The 21,483-nt window shown below is 36.8% G+C and overlaps 1 protein-coding gene across 3 annotated transcripts in view; it reads left to right on the forward strand.

Moving 5' to 3' along the window:
- Positions 1-21,483, forward strand: part of arhgef49 (Rho guanine nucleotide exchange factor 49) — a 145,947-nt gene that overhangs the window by 98,212 nt on the left and 26,252 nt on the right. For all 3 annotated transcript variants that reach the window (XM_079665253.1, XM_079665255.1, XM_079665254.1), the window contains one exon: positions 19,549-19,689. The gene's annotated coding sequence lies outside the window, so the exon portion shown is untranslated. The remainder of the gene's footprint in view (positions 1-19,548; positions 19,690-21,483) is intronic.

Genomic DNA, 21,483 nt, shown 5'->3' on the forward strand with positions numbered 1-21,483 from the left:
GGGAACCAAAACCCTCAATCAGCTGATAGGAGAGAGGCTGACTGCGGTGTCACAGAAAGCCACTCTGCTGATTGGGTGACACACACACACACACACACACACACACACACACACACACACACACACACACACACACACACACACTCGCAGAGTTATTGAGATTATGTCATTTTTTATCAAGGCTTGTTTCCCTCTGTGATCACTGGGTAATTACATGGTTTGTTGCTTCATCAATCAACATGCAGACTCCAATATGCGTGTGATATTGACCACTGTGTGTGTGTGTGTGTGTGTGTGTGTGTGTGTGTGTGTGTGTGTGTGTGTGTGTGTGTGTGTGTGTGTGTGTGTGTGTGTGTGTGTGTGTGTGTGTGTGTGTGTGTGTGTGTGTGTGTGTGTGTGTGTGTGTGTGTGTGTGTGTGTGTGTGTGTGTGTGTGTGTGTGTGTGTGTGTGTGTGTGTGTGTGTGTGTGTGTGTGTGTGTGTGTGCACCTGGGTCTCGTTTGAAGTGTTGTGCCGTTACTCAAAACTTAGGGTTTTTGTTTTCTGGTAATAAAAAGAAGGGATGTTATTTTTTATCATCTCACATTTAAGTAGTTTGGAAATTCATTACTGATATTTTGTTTTATAAAATGTCCTCAAATATCATCAAGTGTTCTAGAGGCTAAATCATATAAAGATAGATACTCTAAGATATTAAGTGTAACCTTTGTAAAGAAATACAATTGCAAACAGGGACATTTGTGAAGTTAGCACAAGATGATGTTTGTCATAAAAGATATTTTTGATGATTGAATAATCGCTAAATCAATAAGTTATTAAAGCTCTACAAAAAGACTTGTGTTGGATTGTCTACTTTGATAATACACAAATGTACTCACAATGACGGCTATGGTTGACTGTATTTTTATATTGAGGAAGATTTGCATTAAACAGCTTTCTCTATTACAATCAAACCATTGCGCACAAATAAAGGACATGTAATAAGATAAATGAATGATACGATAAACCTTAATATCTCTCCATTTGAAATGATAATAGATCGAGCTTAATAACCTGCATTTCTCAGAGGGATATCAGGCCCTCCTTGTTTCACTTCAAAGCTCAGTATTTCCCCAGAGCGTTATCTTTATTACAAGCTTCATATCCTATGATAGCTGCGGCCATTATTTGCATGAATTGGCTCCTTTGAACCGTCCCTTTTGTCCTCTTTGAATATGCGCAGAGCGGCTCATGGAAAAAGCTCATGCAAAAGAAGGAAGGGGGTTTGCTCTCCGGTCATCTGCTGTCTGTATAATTCATCTGCAAAAACACATCTCCACCTCCAAACACATGAAATGTGAATGAGGCAGTTTGTACTGTAGGTGCTCAAGACTAAACTTTATATGAGGACATTTGTTAATAGTTTTTAACCTTTTTAAGGGCCTTTCACTTTAGTGGAGTGTTGTAAGACTTGACACAGCTTCCATTATTTTAAACCGAGCATGTAGCTTCTGTAAAATACTCAAAATGTAAATAAAGACCAGGATTACAGCGGATATGGAGAGACCACAGGGTCGAGTACTGATGTTCATATTTAAAGGTCCCATGTCATGGCCATTTCTACTGATCATAATTCCATTGTTGAGGTCTACTCGAATAGATTTAAATTGTGCAATTTTCTAAAATCCAATACAACATCTCTGTATAGTATGTGTATTCACTCTCTGTCCTAAACGGCTTGTTGGAGCTCCTGCCCCCCTCCCTGTGAGCCAAGTGTGCTCTGATTGGTCGGGACCTTGCAAGCTCGTTGCTGCTGTGAGGAGCGGACAGGTTTACAGCGATACAGCGAGAACAAGCGAAACTCATCCTGAGCACACAAACACTCGCAGCCGAAGTCAAGACAATAAGTGTGGCTTGATATTGAGAAAGAAAAAGGTTTCTAACGCTGTGAGAATGGGTCTGCGGAAAGCATTCCTCCGCCATCCCAACTCGTCTATTACCAGCGTCCAGGAAGCTCTATGCAAGTCAATGGGGACTTCCTGTTAGTTAGCCAAGGGATCCTGGTGTTTGAGGTGCTCCAAGGATCCGGTCATTTGTTGTTGATTTGGGTGTTCACACGTCACAGAACGCAGGAAGCAAACAATGGAAAAAGAGAAATGTCCAACGAGGCGTTCTGGGGCAGCATAGACAGGTCTTTTCTGTGTTAGAGTTTTACTCGCTACAGGGTGTACTTTGAGGGGGTTTGACTCTGCAGACCGTTTACATGCAGAAAAACCTTCATAACACACAAGGGGATGGGTGATAACCGGAAAAGCATGACATGGGACATTTAAGTTGAAACATGTCCTTATGGAGTTCTGTCAAATCTATTCTGTTTGCATTTGTGCGTATACAATATGTTATCAAATGCTTATGTTTGACTTTGTTTTTTATCATTTCTTTCACATCCATGTTCCCTTGACAGCATTCTTCTTCACCACTATCTTTTACTGGGGCATTGCGGCAAATATGAATTGTTTATTTGCCAGCTATTTTATTATTCCAAACTATTAAGTAAACCAGTTGCAGTTATTCATCTGATGAGAAACTCCAAATCGTCTGATACCTACTTCTTAAATGTGATTTTCTTCCCCCGATTCCTTTCCTCCTCTGTGACATTTAACTAAATATCTTGTAGAGTTTTGGACAATGCAAGACATCATCATCTTTTGGTAACATTGATTAACATTTTCCACCACTTTATCTAACATTTTACAGACACAATATGTAATCAATTCGACAGGAAAATAATTGACAGATTGTTGGACATTTCAAATACTCATTAGCCGCAGCTCTTCTCGTGTATTTAACCGCCTCTTCAAGACATGAAGTTGAAGATGGACCTTTTGTTCCCAGTAACACACACCTAACAAAGCCATCCTTTTTTAATTAAAATCAATTTCTATTAGCTTGTACAAAGAGTCCCAGCTATCCTGCCGTCTATGATCAACACCCAGCCTCGCTAACCCACACAGAACCATCTGTGGCTTGTTTTCATGTCGCAGCCTCATGCACATAGGGAAAGGAAGAGTTACATGTACTGATTTCAATATTTAAGTTGCAATGTAACCAAATGAATATGTTAATATAACCCTCAGCCAGATGTTGTTTACATGTTTTTGTAGTACTGTGTTTCCAGGGACCTTCAGGTAACTGAAATGTGATCCAGTCACTTCTGAAGAACCACTTTTAAAATATGCAAAAACACTGCACAGTGGTTTATGATAAGATGCTATCTTACAAGGAAAGTTATCTATCTGGGAAATAATAGCAAGTAAGGGATAATGTGCAGCGAAGCGGTCGTTAACCTGCTTATTTCAAGGGTACATACGAAACAAAGCATGGACTTAACTCACAATATTGATTTGAAAATGATTGACGTATTGCTTCCGCTAAGAAAAAATAGTCCTTTCCACTGCGTCAACAGCTGGAACTGCAGAGACCGCAACGTAACTCAAGCTAACGGCAGCACTGATTGAGGTGTTTCAGACAGGGGGGAGTGTGTGGGAGAGAAACTCCCTCTGGAGAGATCACAGGGATTTTAGCCTTTGCAGACCATTCACATGCACACAAACCTTCATAACACACTACAGGGAAGGGAACACTCCAAAAAGCACAACAGGGCCTCTTTAAAGCTGCTTCCTGCTCCTTCCCAACACACAGCCATGCACAGTGTCTTCATTTACATTTTTGCTCCGCAGCTCAAAATATCTTCTGATGCCTTCAAAGACGTAGTAAACCGCCTCTACTGTACAACTCTATCCAACCTCCCCTGAGACACACACACACACACACACACACACACACACACACACACACACACACACACACACACACACACACACACACACACTCACACTCACACTCACACTCACACTCACACTCACACTCACACACACACACACAGTGACACACATAGTCATTTTCCCTAATTACTGCACTCTTTCATACTTCCACCTTTGAAGTTTCCGGTGCTCGGTGTCTCGTGGCCCCCGCCCACTCTCTCTTGCCCCCCCCCCCCTCGCCCCCTCCTCTTCTTAAGAGACTGGCGGTGGAGGTGTAGCTGACGGAGCCCCGGGTGGTGCCTCATTAACCCACATTTCTCTGGCTAATGGGAAACACTAAGGTGTGTGTGTGTGTGTGTGTGTGTGTGTGTGTGTGTGTGTGTGTGTGTGTGTGTGTGTGTGTGTGTGTGTGTGTGTGTGTGTGTGTGTGTGTGTGTGTGTGTGTGTGTGTGTGTGTGTGTGTGTGTGTGTGTGTGTGTGTGTGTGTGTGTGTGTGTGTGTGTGTGTGTGTGTGTGTGTGTGTGTGTGTGTGTGTGTGTGCGTGCGTGCGTGCGTCTAAGAGAGGAAAAATGGAAATGTTTCCTTTGAAGAAACTCTCCAGTAAGAAGCTGGTTTTTTTTCAGTCACTTTACAACCCTCTCCCCTAAAGTATCTCCTCCAGCGCCGCATGTTTTACACTCGTAATGAACCGTAATGCTGCATTCACTTAAGGGTGGAAGTCGGGGAGTAAAAATGGGAAAGACTTGAATTCCAACCTTGTACAGTAGCTCCTAAAGTGGGCGAACAACATGAATTGCTACATTAGCTGTTTTTTATGCCCTGATTCAACTAAGTATCTCAGATCCACATATTTATTTTTGTTTTAAAACGTTTTTCTTGTGTATAAATTGGCTAATTTTCAGTATTTCCCTATTCTTGTTGGCAATGCTGCATTAAAAGATTGCTGTGCCAATTCAGCATTGACCTCCAAAGACATTACTCGTGATGTATCTGCCTTACTTCTCTACATTGTAGTAAACAGGTACACAGTTTTACTTTTTATATTTATTTAACATTTATTATTATTTCTTACCTTATCATTTATTCAAATGTTTTACTTTAACTGCTCATGATATATATTGATATATTTATTCTTTTTTATTGAATTGTTTTATTGCACATTCTCACTTGAATTTCCTGTGTTTATATACAGAGTTTTATTCTATTTTTTTTAATGTATTTATCTTTCATTTTATATCTCTTTTTTCTACTTCTTTGCCTTCAAAAACCTGGCGCCTACATTACCCACAATGCACGCTGATAACTTTAAAACGTATTAACTCTTAATATCCAACCGAAGTTGACTTAAGTGACATCATTTGAGGCAGTTTATCAGACTTCCACATGAGAGGCTTTATACAACTATTTGGTTTTATTACACCTGTTGCACTACAAGCTTCTGGAGATAAAAAAGAAAAGAGATCTACCTCCAGTCAACACTTTAACTCCCCGTTTCCTTGTTTTTGTCCTCATCCTTACTGTGTGTGTGTGTGTGTGTGTGTGTGTGTGTGTGTGTGTGTGTGTGTGTGTGTGTGTGTGTGTGTGTGTGTGTGTGTGTGTGTGTGTGTGTGTGTGTGTGTGTGTGTGTGTGTGTGTGTGTGTGTGTGTGTGTGTGTGTGTGTGTGTGTGTGTGTGTGTCTAAGAGAGGAAAAATGGAAATGTTTCCTTTGAAGAAACTCTCCAGTAAGAAGCTGGGTTTTTTTCAGTCACTTTACAACCCTCTCCCCTAAAGTATCTCCTCCAGCGCCGCATGTTTTACACTCGTAATGAACCGTAATGCTGCATTCACTTAAGGGTGGAAGTCGGGGAGTAAAAATGGGAAAGACTTGAATTCCAACCTTGTACAGTAGCTCCTAAAGTGGGCGAACAACATGAATTGCTACACTAGTTGTTTTTTATGTCCTGATTCAACTAAGTATCTCAGATCCACATATTTATTTTTGTTGTAAAACCGTTTTCTTGTGTATAAATTGGCTAATTTTCAATATTTCCCTATTCTTGTTGGCAATGCTGCTTTAAAAGATGGCTGTGCCAATTCAGCATTGACCTCCTAAGACATTACTCGTGATGTATCTGCCTTACTTCTGTACATTGTAGTAAACAGGTACACAGTTTTACTTTTTATATTTATTTATCATTTATTGAAATGTTTTACTTGAACTGCTTATGATATATGTTGATATATTTATTCTTTTTTATTTAATTGTTTTATTGCACATTCTCACTTGAATTTTCTGTGTTTATATCAACAGTTTTATTCTATTTTTTTAATGTATTAATCTTTCATTTTATATCTCTTTTTTTTTTATTATTTCGCCTACATTACCCACAATGCACGCTGATAACTTTAAAACGTATTAACTCTTAATATCCAACCAAAGTTGACTTAATTGACATCATTTGAGGCAGTTTATCAGACTTCCACATGAGAGGCTTTATACAACTATTTGGTTTTATTACACCTGTTGCACTACAAGCTTCTGGAGATAAAAAAGAAAAGAGGTCTACCTCCAGTCAACACTTTAACTCCCCATTTCCTTGTTTTTGTCCTCATCCTTACTGTGTGTGTGTGTGTGTGTGTGTGTGTGTGTGTGTGTGTGTGTGTGTGTGTGTGTGTGTGTGTGTGTGTGTGTGTGTGTGTGTGTGTGTGTGTGTGTGTGTGTGTGTGTGTGTGTGTGTGTGTGTGTGTGTGTGTGTGTGTGTGTGTGTGTGTGTGTGTGTGTGTGTGTGTGTGTGTGTGTGTGTGTGTGTGTGTGTGTGTGTGTGTGTGTGTCTAAGAGAGGAAAAATGGAAATGTTTCCTTTGAAGAAACTCTCCAGTAAGAAGCTGGGTTTTTTTCAGTCACTTTACAACCCTCTCCCCTAAAGTATCTCCTCCAGCGCCGCATGTTTTACACTCGTAATGAACCGTAATGCTGCATTCACTTAAGGGTGGAAGTCGGGGAGTAAAAATGGGAAAGACTTGAATTCCAACCTTGTACAGTAGCTCCTAAAGTGGGCGAACAACATGAATTGCTACATTAGCTGTTTTTTATGCCCTGATTCAACTAAGTATCTCAGATCCACATATTTATTTTTGTTTTAAAACGTTTTTCTTGTGTATAAATTGGCTAATTTTCAATATTTCCCTATTCTTGTTGGCAATGCTGCATTAAAAGATTGCTGTGCCAATTCAGCATTGACCTCCTAAGACATTACTCGTGATGTATCTGCCTTACTTCTGTACATTGTAGTAAACAGGTACACAGTGTTACTTTTTATATTTATTTAACATTTATTATAATTTTTTACCTTATCATTTATTGAAATGTTTTACTTTAACTGCTTATGATATATGTTGATATATTTATTCTTTTTTATTTAATTGTTTGATTGCACATTCTCACTTGAATTTCCTGTGTTTATATAAAGAGTTTTATTCTATTTTTTTAATGTATTAATCTTTCATTTTATATCTCTTTTTTCTACTTCTTTGCCTTCAAAAACCTGGCGCCTACATTACCCACAATGCATGCTGATAACTTTAAAACGTATTAACTCTTAATATCCAACCGAAGTTGACTTAAGTGACATCATTTGAGGCAGTTTATCAGACTTCCACATGAGAGGCTTTATACAACAATTTGGTTTTATTACACCTGTTGCGCTTCAAGCTTCTGGAGATAAAAAAGAAAAGAGGTCTACCTCCAGTCAACACTTTAACTCCCCATTTCCTTGTTTTTGTCCTCATCCTTACTGTGTGTGTGTGTGTGTGTGTGTGTGTGTGTGTGTGTGTGTGTGTGTGTGTGTGTGTGTGTGTGTGTGTGTGTGTGTGTGTGTGTGTGTGTGTGTGTGTGTGTGTGTGTGTGTGTGTGTGTGTGTGTGTGTGTGTGTGTGTGTGTGTGTGTGTGTGTGTGTGTGTGCGTGTGCGCGCGCATCACAAGTCTCATTGTTTGTCCAGTTAATCGTTTAACGGAAGATATCAAACATGATGACGAATATCCATATTGTCATGTTTTAAGAGCTTATAGTTACGTCTTAAGAGTGTGTACTTTGTTGGTTTAGCAAAAATAATAAAAAGGCAAAAAAGTTTTTGATATAAAGTCAAGAAAAGCAAATAATTTCTTGGTGTTTTTGCTGAAAACTAATTGTGTTTTTGCCCGAAATACAGTATTTTGATCGTATTCGTTCTCAGAGCTTGAAGTGAACTAAAAGCTTTGATTTGTCACAGTATCAAATAAAGTAAAGAAATCAAATTATTGGTATTTATTCCGGATAAGATCTGAAAAATTAAGTGATTTAATTTTAAATGACTGATTACTTATTCATTGTAATAATTGTATCCACTTATCACCAAAAATGCACCTGAAAACGACAGTAAATATTTGTCTTTAAGCCTGAAATCCAGTGCTTTGATCGTTTCTGTGCAGGAGGTCTCGTTAGCAAACGGACAGCATGTTTCTCTGCAGGAATCTGTAAGGATAATGGCCGTCAGGTCTTCTTATGTAAGACACTGCGGATAAGCATCCCAATCAATGAGCCGCCGCTGAGCCCAGATCACGCTGCGAGGATTGGAGATTTATGGGATAGACTTTCAGCGGGATAAAATGAATCTGCAGGATTAATAACTGAGAGGCAGACAGACAGGTAACAGCAGACAGACAGGTAACAGCAGACAGGTAACTGCAGACAGACAGGTAACAGCAGACAGACACGTAACAGCAGACAGACAGGTAACAGTAACAGCAGACAGACAGGTAACAGCAGGCAGACAGGTAACAGCAGACAGGTAACTGCAGACAGACAGGTAACAGCAGACAGACAGGTAACAGATGAGGTTTGTTGTTACTCTGATGATATAGATTCTGGTGCATCCAAATATAACTTTGCCAAACGCTGACATGTAAAACAAATAGAGTTCATTAACGGGAGTAACTCAAAGTAAATAGGGTAACACTTTTTAAATAATAACAGATACCATCATGAAACCTCCCAGGTATTTACTTACTTCAAGACAATTACTTTTCGTATTAGGAACGTTTTAAAGACATTACTGTACTGTTACTCTAATTACTTACTGACTTACTTACTTGCTTAGTTATTTACTTACTTACTTACTTACTTGCTTAGTTATTTACTTACTTACTTGTTTAGTTATTTACTTACTTAGTTGCTTAGTTATTTACTTACTTACTTGCTTAGTTATTTACTTACTTACTTGCTTAGTTATTTAATTACTGACTTACTTACTTGCTTAGTTATTTACTTACTTACTTACTTGCTTAGTTATTTACTTACTTAGTTGCTTAGTTATTTACTTACTTACTTGCTTAGTTATTTAATTACTGACTTACTTACTTGCTTAGTTATTTACTTACTTACTTGCTTAGTTATTTACTTACTTACTTGCTTAGTTATTTAATTACTTACTTACTTACTTGCTTAGTTATTTACTTACTTACTTGCTTAGTTATTTACTTACTTACTTGCTTAGTTATTTACTTACTTACTTGCTTAGTTATTTACTTACTTACTTGCTTAGTTATTTAATTACTGACTTACTTACTTGCTTAGTTATTTACTTACTTACTTGCTTAGTTATTTACTTACTTACTTGCTTAGTTATTTAATTACTGACTTACTTACTTGCCTAGTTATTTACTTACTTACTTGCTTAGTTATTTACTTACTTACTTGCTTAGTTATTTAATTACTGACTTACTTACTTGCTTAGTTATTTACTTACTTACTTGCTTAGTTATTTACTTACTTACTTGCTTAGTTATTTAATTACTTACTTACTTACTTGCTTAGTTATTTACTTACTTACTTGCTTAGTTATTTACTTACTTACTTGCTTAGTTATTTACTTACTTACTTGCTTAGTTATTTACTTACTTACTTGCTTAGTTATTTAATTACTGACTTACTTACTTGCTTAGTTATTTACTTACTTACTTGCTTAGTTATTTACTTACTTACTTACTTGCTTAGTTATTTACTTACTTACTTGCTTAGTTATTTACTTACTTACTTGCTTAGTTATTTAATTACTTGCTTAGTTATTTACTTACTTACTTGCTTAGTTATTTAATTACTTACTTACTTACTTGCTTAGTTATTTACTTACTTACTTGCTTAGTTATTTACTTACTTACTTGCTTAGTTATTTACTTACTTACTTGCTTAGTTATTTACTTACTTACTTGCTTAGTTATTTACTTACTTACTTGCTTAGTTATTTACTTACTTACTTGCTTAGTTATTTAATTACTGACTTACTTACTTGCTTAGTTATTTACTTACTTACTTGCTTAGTTATTTACTTACTTGCTTAGTTATTTACTTACTTACTTGCTTAGTTATTTAATTACTTACTTACTTACTTGCTTAGTTATTTACTTACTTACTTGCTTAGTTATTTACTTACTTACTTGCTTAGTTATTTACTTACTTACTTGCTTAGTTATTTACTTACTTACTTGCTTAGTTATTTACTTACTTACTTGCTTAGTTATTTAATTACTGACTTACTTACTTGCTTAGTTATTTACTTACTTACTTGCTTAGTTATTTACTTACTTACTTACTTGCTTAGTTATTTACTTACTTACTTACTTGCTTAGTTATTTACTTACTTACTTGTTTAGTTATTTACTTACTTAGTTGCTTAGTTATTTAATTACTTACTTGCTTAGTTATTTACTTACTTACTTCGTTATTTGCTTACTTACTGGCTTAGTTATTTACTTACTTACTTACTGACTTACTTACTGGCTTAGTTATTTACTTACTGACTTACTTACTTGCTTATTTACTTACTTACTTGCTTAGTTATTTACTTACTTACTTACTGACTTACTTACTGGCTTAGTTATTTACTTACTTACTTACTTGCTTAGTTATTTACTTACTTACTTGCTTAGTTATTTACTTACTGACTTACTTGCTTAGTTATTTACTTACTTACTTAGTTATTTACTTACTTACTTACTGACTTACTTACTTGCTTAGTTATTTACTTACTGACTTACTTACTTGCTTAGTTATTTAATTACTTACTTACTTGCTTATTTACTTACTTACTTCGTTATTTGCTTACTTACTGGCTTAGTTATTTACTTACTTACTTACTGACTTACTTACTTGCTTAGTTATTTACTTACTGACTTACTTACTTGCTTAGTTATTTAATTACTTACTTACTTGCTTATTTACTTACTTACTTCGTTATTTGCTTACTTACTGGCTTAGTTATTTACTTACTTACTTACTGACTGACTTACTTGCTTAGTTATTTACTTACTGACTTACTTACTTGCTTATTTACTTACTTACTTGCTTAGTTATTTACTTACTGACTTACTTGCTTAGTTATTTACTTACTTACTTGCTTAGTTATTTACTTACTGACTTACTTACTTGCTTAGTTATTTGCTTTCTTACTTGCTTAGTTATTTAATTACTTACTTACTTGCTTATTTACTTACTTACTGACTTACTTGCTTAGTTATTTACTTACTTACTTAGTTATTTACTTACTGACTTACTTACTTGCTTAGTTATTTGCTTTCTTACTTGCTTAGTTATTTAATTACTTACTTACTTGCTTATTTACTTACTTACTGACTTACTTGCTTAGTTATTTACTTACTTACTTACTGACTTACTTACTTGCTTAGTTATTTACTTACTGACTTACTTACTTACTTGCTTAGTTATTTAATTACTTACTTACTTGCTTATTTACTTACTTACTTAGTTATTTGCTTTCTTACTTGCTTAGTTATTTAATTACTTACTTACTTGCTTATTTACTTACTTACTGACTTACTTGCTTAGTTATTTACTTACTTACTTAGTTATTTACTTACTTACTTACTGACTTACTTACTTGCTTAGTTATTTACTTACTGACTTACTTACTTGCTTAGTTATTTAATTACTTACTTACTTGCTTATTTACTTACTTACTTCGTTATTTGCTTACTTACTGGCTTAGTTATTTACTTACTTACTTACTGACTTACTTACTTGCTTAGTTATTTGCTTTCTTACTTGCTTAGTTATTTAATTACTTACTTACTTGCTTATTTACTTACTTACTGACTTACTTGCTTAGTTATTTACTTACTTACTTAGTTATTTACTTACTTACTTACTGACTTACTTACTTGCTTAGTTATTTACTTACTGACTTACTTACTTGCTTAGTTATTTAATTACTTACTTACTTGCTTATTTACTTACTTACTTCGTTATTTGCTTACTTACTGGCTTAGTTATTTACTTACTTACTTACTGACTTACTTACTGGCTTAGTTATTTACTTACTGACTTACTTACTTGCTTATTTACTTACTTACTTGCTTAGTTATTTACTTACTTACTTACTGACTTACTTACTGGCTTAGTTATTTACTTACTTACTTACTGACTGACTTACTTGCTTAGTTATTTACTTACTGACTTACTTGCTTAGTTATTTACTTACTGACTTACTTACTTGCTTATTTACTTACTTACTTGCTTAGTTATTTACTTACTGACTTACTTACTTGCTTAGTTATTTACTTACTTACTTACTGACTTACTTACTTGCTTAGTTATTTACTTACTGACTTACTTACTTACTTGCTTAGTTATTTAATTACTTACTTACTTGCTTATTTACTTACTTACTTAGTTATTTGCTTTCTTACTTGCTTAGTTATTTAATTACTTACTTACTTGCTTATTTACTTACTTACTGACTTACTTGCTTAGTTATTTACTTACTTACTTAGTTATTTACTTACTTACTTACTGACTTACTTACTTGCTTAGTTATTTACTTACTGACTTACTTACTTGCTTAGTTATTTAATTACTTACTTACTTGCTTATTTACTTACTTACTTCGTTATTTGCTTACTTACTGGCTTAGTTATTTACTTACTTACTTACTGACTTACTTACTTGCTTAGTTATTTGCTTTCTTACTTGCTTAGTTATTTAATTACTTACTTACTTGCTTATTTACTTACTTACTGACTTACTTGCTTAGTTATTTACTTACTTACTTAGTTATTTACTTACTTACTTACTGACTTACTTACTTGCTTAGTTATTTACTTACTGACTTACTTACTTGCTTAGTTATTTAATTACTTACTTACTTGCTTATTTACTTACTTACTTCGTTATTTGCTTACTTACTGGCTTAGTTATTTACTTACTTACTTACTGACTTACTTACTGGCTTAGTTATTTACTTACTGACTTACTTACTTGCTTATTTACTTACTTACTTGCTTAGTTATTTACTTACTTACTTACTGACTTACTTACTGGCTTAGTTATTTACTTACTTACTTACTGACTGACTTACTTGCTTAGTTATTTACTTACTGACTTACTTGCTTAGTTATTTACTTACTGACTTACTTACTTGCTTATTTACTTACTTACTTGCTTAGTTATTTACTTACTGACTTACTTACTTGCTTAGTTATTTGCTTTCTTACTTGCTTAGTTATTTAATTACTTACTTACTTGCTTATTTACTTACTTACTGACTTACTTGCTTAGTTATTTACTTACTTACTTAGTTATTTACTTACTTACTTACTGACTTACTTACTTGCTTAGTTATTTACTTACTGACTTACTTACTTGCTTAGTTATTTAATTACTTACTTACTTGCTTATTTACTTACTTACTGACTTACTTGCTTAGTTATTTACTTACTTACTTAGTTATTTAATTACTTACTGGCTTAGTTATTTACTTACTTACTTACTGACTTACTTACTTGCTTAGTTATTTGCTTACTTACTTACTTACTTACTTGCTTATTTACTTACTTACTGACTTACTTGCTTAGTTATTTACTTACTGACTTACTTACTTGCTTAGTTATTTACTCACTTACTTGCTTAGTTATTTACTTACTGACTTACTTACCCACTTACTTTCTTACTTCATCATCACTGTTCACAAGCTTAGGCTGTTTGGAAGTCAAGGATTTTCTCAAATATGTCTAGATGTTCTCATCTTAATGTTGCTGTTTCCACAGTCGGTGAAAAAGTGGATTAAACTGCAGAAGGTGCTTCTGTGACTAGCAAACGTTTTATAACAATCTCCCCAAAGTTACATGTTTGATTCCCCAAAATAGATTGATGATTATCCTTCAAACTAGGAGCGACACGAGCTGAATGTCATGGAAATGGAACGATGTGACTTTTGAAAATACAGCCAGGGAACGTGCACACTTTGCATTTGATGCTGAGGATGACTTCCTGCGCTGTGTCATCACCTGGAGCCTCTTCACCTCCCCTCACTGCTCTCCATTTACTCTCCGCTCCTTCTGTTCCCTCTGCAGGGCTCTGTTGTAACAAGCTGTTGTAATAGTGGCTCTGGGGGCTAATAAAAGAGACACCAGTCGGATGTATTTCACTGTTAGACTCCTTAGACCCACTGTTGTAGAAAGTGAACTATCACAGCAGCCGTCGGTGTTTGAGGCCAGACCTCATGCTGACACAGTGTGTGGACAACAGGCGGCCATTTCCTGTCTCATGCTGAATGGCAAACACAGCGGTGCACTCAAACACACACACACACACGCACGCACGCACGCACGCACGCACGCACGCACGCGCACACACACACACACACATACAGCCTCCAATTTATAGCCAACAAAGCCTTCCTTGGACTTGAGTAACAATACATTTTGTGTTAAGATCACCTATTGTGCAAAATTCACTTCTCCATGTCTCTTCTACATCAACATGTGTCCCCTCTTCTTCATGTCTCTTCTACATCAACATGTGTCCCCTCTTCTTCATGTCTCTTCTACATCAACATGTGTCCCCTCTTCTTCATGTCTCTTCTACATCAACATGTGTCCCCTCTCCTTCATGTCTATTCTACATCAACATGTGTCCCCTCTTCTTCATGTCTCTTCTCCATCAACATGTGTCCCCTCTTCTTCATGTCTCTTCTACATCAACATGTGTCCCCTCTTCTTCATGTCTCTTCTACATCAACATGTGTCCCCTCTTCTCCATGTCTCTTCTACATCAACATGTGTCCCCTCTTCTTCATGTCTCTTCTACATCAACATGTGTCCCCTCTTCTTCATGTCTCTTCTACATCAACATGTGTCCCCTCTTCTTCATGTCTCTTTTACATCAACATGTGTCCCCTCTTCTTCATGTCTCTTCTACATCAACATGTGTCCCCTCTTCTCCATGTCTCTTCTACATCAACATGTGTCCCCTCTTCTTCATGTCTCTTCTACATCAACATGTGTCCCCTCTTCTTCATGTCTCTTCTGCATCAACATGTGTCCCCTCTTCTCCATGTCTCTTCTGCATCAACATGTGTCCCCTCTTCTCCATGTCTCTTCTACATCAACATGTGTCCCCTCTTCTTCATGTCTCTTCTACATCAACATGCGTCCCCTCTTCTTCATGTCTCTTCTACATCAACATGTGTCCCCTCTTCTCCATGTCTCTTCTACATCACCATGTGTCCCCTCTGTGGAAAAAGACTCTGAAAGTTTCAGGAACAAAGATTCTCTCTCTTTTTGTCCTGATCCATTTCTATAAAAACCTGTCTGAAAATGAGCTGATCAGATTTTGGACACTTTATGATGTCATAACGATGTTTTGGCTTGTGTAACCATTAGCCAATCAGCAACCAAGGTAACCCCCCCCCCCCCACCTTATCACCTGAATCTCCTCCTAGAGCACCATTGTGTTCTTTGTAACCAAATCTCTCTCAGAGGGGCGTGGGGAGGGGCTCCTTATTTTCATCTAAAGGAGCAGAGAGAGAATCAGCACTTTGGAAACAGGGCTGAAACAGAGGGGATTATGGGTAATGCTGCAATGATCTGTTTTCTGTTTCAGTATATATCTGTATATCTGTATATATCGGAGACCTATAATATATTGATGAAAAACAGTATGATAGGGGACCTTTAATTATTTGCTTTCTCATCTTGATCTGCCTTACTTTTTTGGAATAGCTGATTTAAAATGTAGTTTATAAAAGGAGTGCAACAACAAACCCATCTCCTCTAGCAGACAGAAATCCCACCTGTTTTGGCCAATACAAAAGAACTTCACCATGTCAAACTCGTGCTTCTATTAACACTCAAACAGATTATGAAGATAGGCTAAGGGGCGGGACATCTCCAAGCAGTTGACCAATCACAAAAGAGCTAACCAATCAGAGCAGACTGGGCTCTGGTTTCAGACAGAGGGTGAAAAGAGGTGCTGCAGCACAGACAGTATAAGGAAATAAAGAGCTTTTTGAACATTAAAGCATGGAGACATGTTCCAGTAGAGACACTAAATACAAATATGAACCTAACTATTAGCATAATATGACCTCTTTAAATGCATGTCTGTGACCGTTCCAGTCCTGGCGTCACTGTGAGCTCTGCAGGTCTCCAGCTGTTTCTTCCAGCTGTGCTAACGTTAGTCTGTCTTTGTGGCACAGAGCTTCAGATAGACACCTGTGGAGACACAGCACACAGCGCCGGGAGGGAAAACATTTCCATGCCATGTTGGTTTTCAGGGTGTTAAATGTTGTTTACTCAAACCGCCGTGCTACCTGACAGAGTGTATATGGTAGTGTTCAGCTCTTTGACAGACTGCACCCAAGTTGTTGTTGAAAATCTTTATTTTTCTTACGCTGGAATGTTTTGCTTTCAGTCGGTTTTCCCTCACGGATACAGGAGCGATTCTGGTGACAGAGAGCAAAATGTGTTTACTCTTTTTTAATAAATCTGTTGTGATGGAACCACAGACACAATGAATATTTATGAACGTAAAGTGATGACATTTCAGGAGATACAATTGAGGCGTACATACACACACACACACACACACACACACACACACACACACACACACACACACACACACACACACACACACACACACACATACAAACACAGCTGGATCAGAAAGACAGAAGTGTGAGACTTCATGTCTGTAGGGAACAATGGAGGTGTCAAAAACCAAGAAGCACATTATTATCACCCCTTCTACCGCTGTGTAGGATCTGAAAGACACACACACACACACACACACACACACACACACACACACACACACACACACACACACACACACACACACACAGTAATAAGACAGTGTTCACAGCCTGCTCAGAAACACTTGTGAGGATGTGTGAAACGAGGCGGAACGGCAGGGAATAGGCTCAGTGATTTAAACGCTCCCCGGAAAGAGAGGGGAAGAATAAAATAAATAAATGGGTCACTTCAGTCGGCGCCGATAACCAATTTCTCTTTCCCTCTCTGGAAAGCCTCTCAGTTTCAGTGGGATTGTCAGAGCGGAGTTATTCTGTAAGGCGGGGCTAAGAGAGGAGAAGTGGAGCTCAACACAATTCAGAGGAAAGGAGGGTTACTTTAAAAATATATTCCAATACAATTATTAGTTATCTTTAAAACACTGTAATCGGCAGCCTGATGTGTCCTCTGCTTTCATTGATAGGAGAACCTGCCTTTCATGAAGCATATTCCGTCTTTACACCAACACTGAAACACATGAGCACATACTACAGTTTAAAAAAGCAGAAATAAAATCTGAGCTGACAGAAAATGCTTTTCCGTTTTAGTTTAACACACAGTTAAGCTCAAACACACACTATGTTATGAACGTATAGGTTCACCTGATGAATTAAAAACAGAACAAATGAAGCAAAGAAAGTGAAAACCATAAAGAAGATCCAGGCAGTAGAAGTATAGATTCACACGTAAAGTATTATCCCACAGAACAGAACAGCTGACAGAGAAGAGATAACATCTGATCCTTTAAGACACACTATATGATATTTTTAGGTTTTTAGGAACACTGTAATCCTGCTGGTAATCCCCCATTTTTTAAATCTACCAGTAATATTATCTTTTAATGTAACTTTTTTTGTATCCCGATCATGTCATCAGAATCCACAGAGGGGAAATGTACATTTTTACAGCAGAAAAGAGCCAAAGACAGATTAATGTTACCTAAGCAACACGCATATAAATATATAAAAAAATATATATATATTATAGCTAGAAAACAGATATAATAAAAAAAGTTACAATTATTTTTGTAAACATACATTTAGAAAAAACACATCCTTTAACAGTTCTGAGGATGTAGCAGCCAGGTATATATTGCACAGTTATTAACGGCATATATATACAGTATATATATATTGTTGCACATAGTCGGTATTTAACAACAAGTACATGTAATCCGTTGCCCTGCGAGAGTCTTTGAATATCTTCATATCATCAGATCTAGTCAAAGTTGGATCAGTTTTTGCAGCAGGAGCATGCATGGGAAAAAGGGAGGGTCCCTGTCAGTCATGCAGCACTCCTGGGAGGGAGGAGTGCATGAAGGGGGGGGGGGGGGGGGGGGGGGGAGGTGACAATGACAGCCAGTTGTCAAAGCTTTGGGTGATGCAGCCTCAACCTCTCCATCCCCCGAGAGGATCATGTGACCTGGGCTCTGAATGACAGTAGCTTTTTCTCATGGTGTGCTGGAAGATGTTGAAGTGATGGTTTAGTGGCGCCGCTGTGTTTGAAGACAGAATGGGAATTTGTTTTTGTGAACTGATTATTCATCCTTCCTGTTTCCCAGTCTTTGATCTGATTCACAGTTCAGTCTGTTCAGTTTCTTTGTAAACATGCTGGCCTACATTACATTCATATCTGCTGAGTGGAAATGGGGTCGTTCATGCAACTGCTTTTATTATTTTTCTTTGTCGTCCGTTTTTTTTAAGTCTACTTTATGATACACAGCTTGACCTTGTTGTCAGTTGAATGGTTGTAATTGACATTTTTGATGAGACAGCTATGTGTGTGAGTGTGTGGTGTATTTTAATGATGCCTTATTTAATCGGAACAAGACAAACACATGCACCACATTCATTTATATTAATTATTGTATGAAGTGTTGGCAGTGACAGCAACGTATTTATTGACATATTTAATTTATTTTCCGAATACTTTTTTTTTTTAAATGGACACACTTTCATTTATTATTTATTTAGCTTTTATAATATTTTCTATAATTTTTCTATTGTGTATTTTAAAACTGAAAGATGTTTTTTATTTTATTAAAAAAAAAAGTTTTTATTATTTAAGCTTAATTTCATTTTGCTATTCATTTGACAAGGATACATTTGAAAAGTTATTTTTCTTTTATTGTTTTTTAAAAGATGCAATTGCTCTTAATATACTTTAAAATGTGTTATACTCTGTTGTCTGCTGTGCGAGAGCCACCAGCATTAGTTTCCTGTATTTCTTGTAACTATTGATAAAGCATCATAATTACATTCATAACAAGGACAAACTGTGGTTAGTGTTCTTGAAGTATAAAAGTAAATATTGACTTGCAGGCTGTTTTAAAGAAACCTGTGACTGGTTAAACACACAGGCTCTTGGCATGACGCGTGTAATCTGGTACTCTCTCCTGACAGAGAAACACTAATTATGTAATTGAGTCAACATCTAACTCAATCTGGGAAAAGAGGACACGGTTTGTTTTACAGTATCAGAATACATCTGCTATTCAAGCCTCGAGTCTCTGTGTGTCTCTGTGTCTCGCAGAGAGGAAGGAAGCAGCACTTATTTTTATCTCTACACCGAGGAAGTTTGTTGGTGTGTTCAGAAAAGGCAGCGTATTGATTGATATGCTGTTTCTTCTTTTCTCTACTTGTAGCTCAAGGCCACATCTGTCTGGCTCTGAGGAAACTCCAGACGGGTCGCGGCGCTGAGAGGAGACGGAGGAGAGGATGATCTGGGATCTGATCCAATGACCTGCAGCAGGAGAGCAGCAGCGCACAGGCTGCATTAAAATGGGGTAAGTTTAGAAGCTCAGCTGCAGGAACTGCTGGAGGATTCACTTCCAAACCTGATCTCTGCAACATGATGCTCTCTGAGAGATAACCTCTGGCCCGTCGGAGAGGAGAGACACTGACTCACAGATAGCATCACACTCATGTGCACATGCACTAAAAGAATGACACAGTTACAGTAGAGCATCACGGCACGGTGATCTGCTACGACCATGAGCACTCTTCGAAGGTTCCTTATCATAAAACCTGATTTCAAATGAGCTCTGAGCAAATAGATCCCTAGTTTATGCAGATAAATACAACTCTTTATAAGAAAGAAAGAAGCTGGTTAAATGCCAATTTGGTTGTCTTCAGGGTGTCCACGGGGTCTTAACAAGTATTAAAAGTTGATCAATCAATTTAGCGAAAATGAAGGCTATTAAAAAGTATTAAACTGCATTTTCCAAGGTTTTACATTTTGTAGCTTGTTTTCAATAAGTCTATAAATGGTCCAAAGAGGTTGTATTCTACAGTGTGCCTGAATGTAATCATTGCGTAGGTGTGTAGTGTGATTCTGTGTAGTTTATTTATGGCATCCCGTTGGATTTGACGTCATCTGAACAGGACATCGCACGCTCACTGCTTGATAGCACGCGAAGGTCCGTTTACGCCGGTTGCTAAGCAACATCGTTGTGGGGAAATGCAAGTCTGCGTCCAAATGGTTGGAAGATAAGGAAGAAGGACAATCAATACTGAATATAGTCAATGTGAGGTAAAGTGTAGTGTGTTGCCAAGGTAACCGGTTAAAACTCAAAGTGGTGATGAGGTTTTAAAATGTATGGAAAGGGTCTTAAGAGGGATTACATTTGACTTCAGGATTCCTGCATACACCCTGGTCTTACTCACCACAGACTGTAAAGTGGGCCCTACTGAGCCCTACTCAACGTTTTGTGACTTTAGCATTTGGGCTGCATACTCATCCAACTTGTGACATTTAATTTATTCATCTATTGAGTTGGAATTCATTTAACATTAGTTGCTTTTGACTTTAGTGTCTGCCAAATCTAAGAGGCCTTGGAGTAAGTTATTGTGATGTCTACATGAGATCCCCATTGTTAGTTTATAGTCTGTCAAAAAATAAGATGAAAGAAGTCATGGTATCATATGTCATGAACATTTTTTTTAACGTTTGTCCAAAATAAAAAATAAAACATAGTATTATTAAAAAATATGAAAAAACGAATTATTTTGTATATAGTTGTTTCATTTAAAGGCTTTCTAGAAGTGATTGTGCTTATTCTTGACCAAATCCTACAATTGAGTGTCCTGTTTAAAGTTGTAAAATGAAAACATGGAGAGCACTTTAGCTACCTGTCAATCACAAGGTCAGCCACTTCCTAAAGAGTAACCTAGTTTTACTCTAAATGATTTACAAAATGAACATCATGATGTTGAAGTCTGAAAGCATCACTGGAGACCACAGGAAAAAGATAACTGGTAACAAATCAAGTGAGAAGTAGGCTCACTTTCTCACACTTCTAAACAAATGCACTGGGTGATGTAACCCTCTGCTGGAAATGTAAAAGAATGCATGTTTATGGCCCACAATGCATGGGCTTCTCTCTTCAGACACAGAGGATGCCGCTTGGTGGGAGGAGGACGGAAGTTAGTAAGAGTAGTTAATAATGGAGACGCTCTGACAGTGAATCCGATCACATAAATTATTCATTCCCTCATTTTCGATGCTCTCCTCTTCACACACACGGCCATCGTATCTGAAGGAACCAGCCACCGTGCATGCTGGGACATGGTGGCTGAGT

The sequence above is a fragment of the Notothenia rossii genome (assembly GCF_949606895.1).
Source record: "Notothenia rossii genome assembly, chromosome: 2".
Taxonomy (NCBI): domain Eukaryota; kingdom Metazoa; phylum Chordata; class Actinopteri; order Perciformes; family Nototheniidae; genus Notothenia; species Notothenia rossii.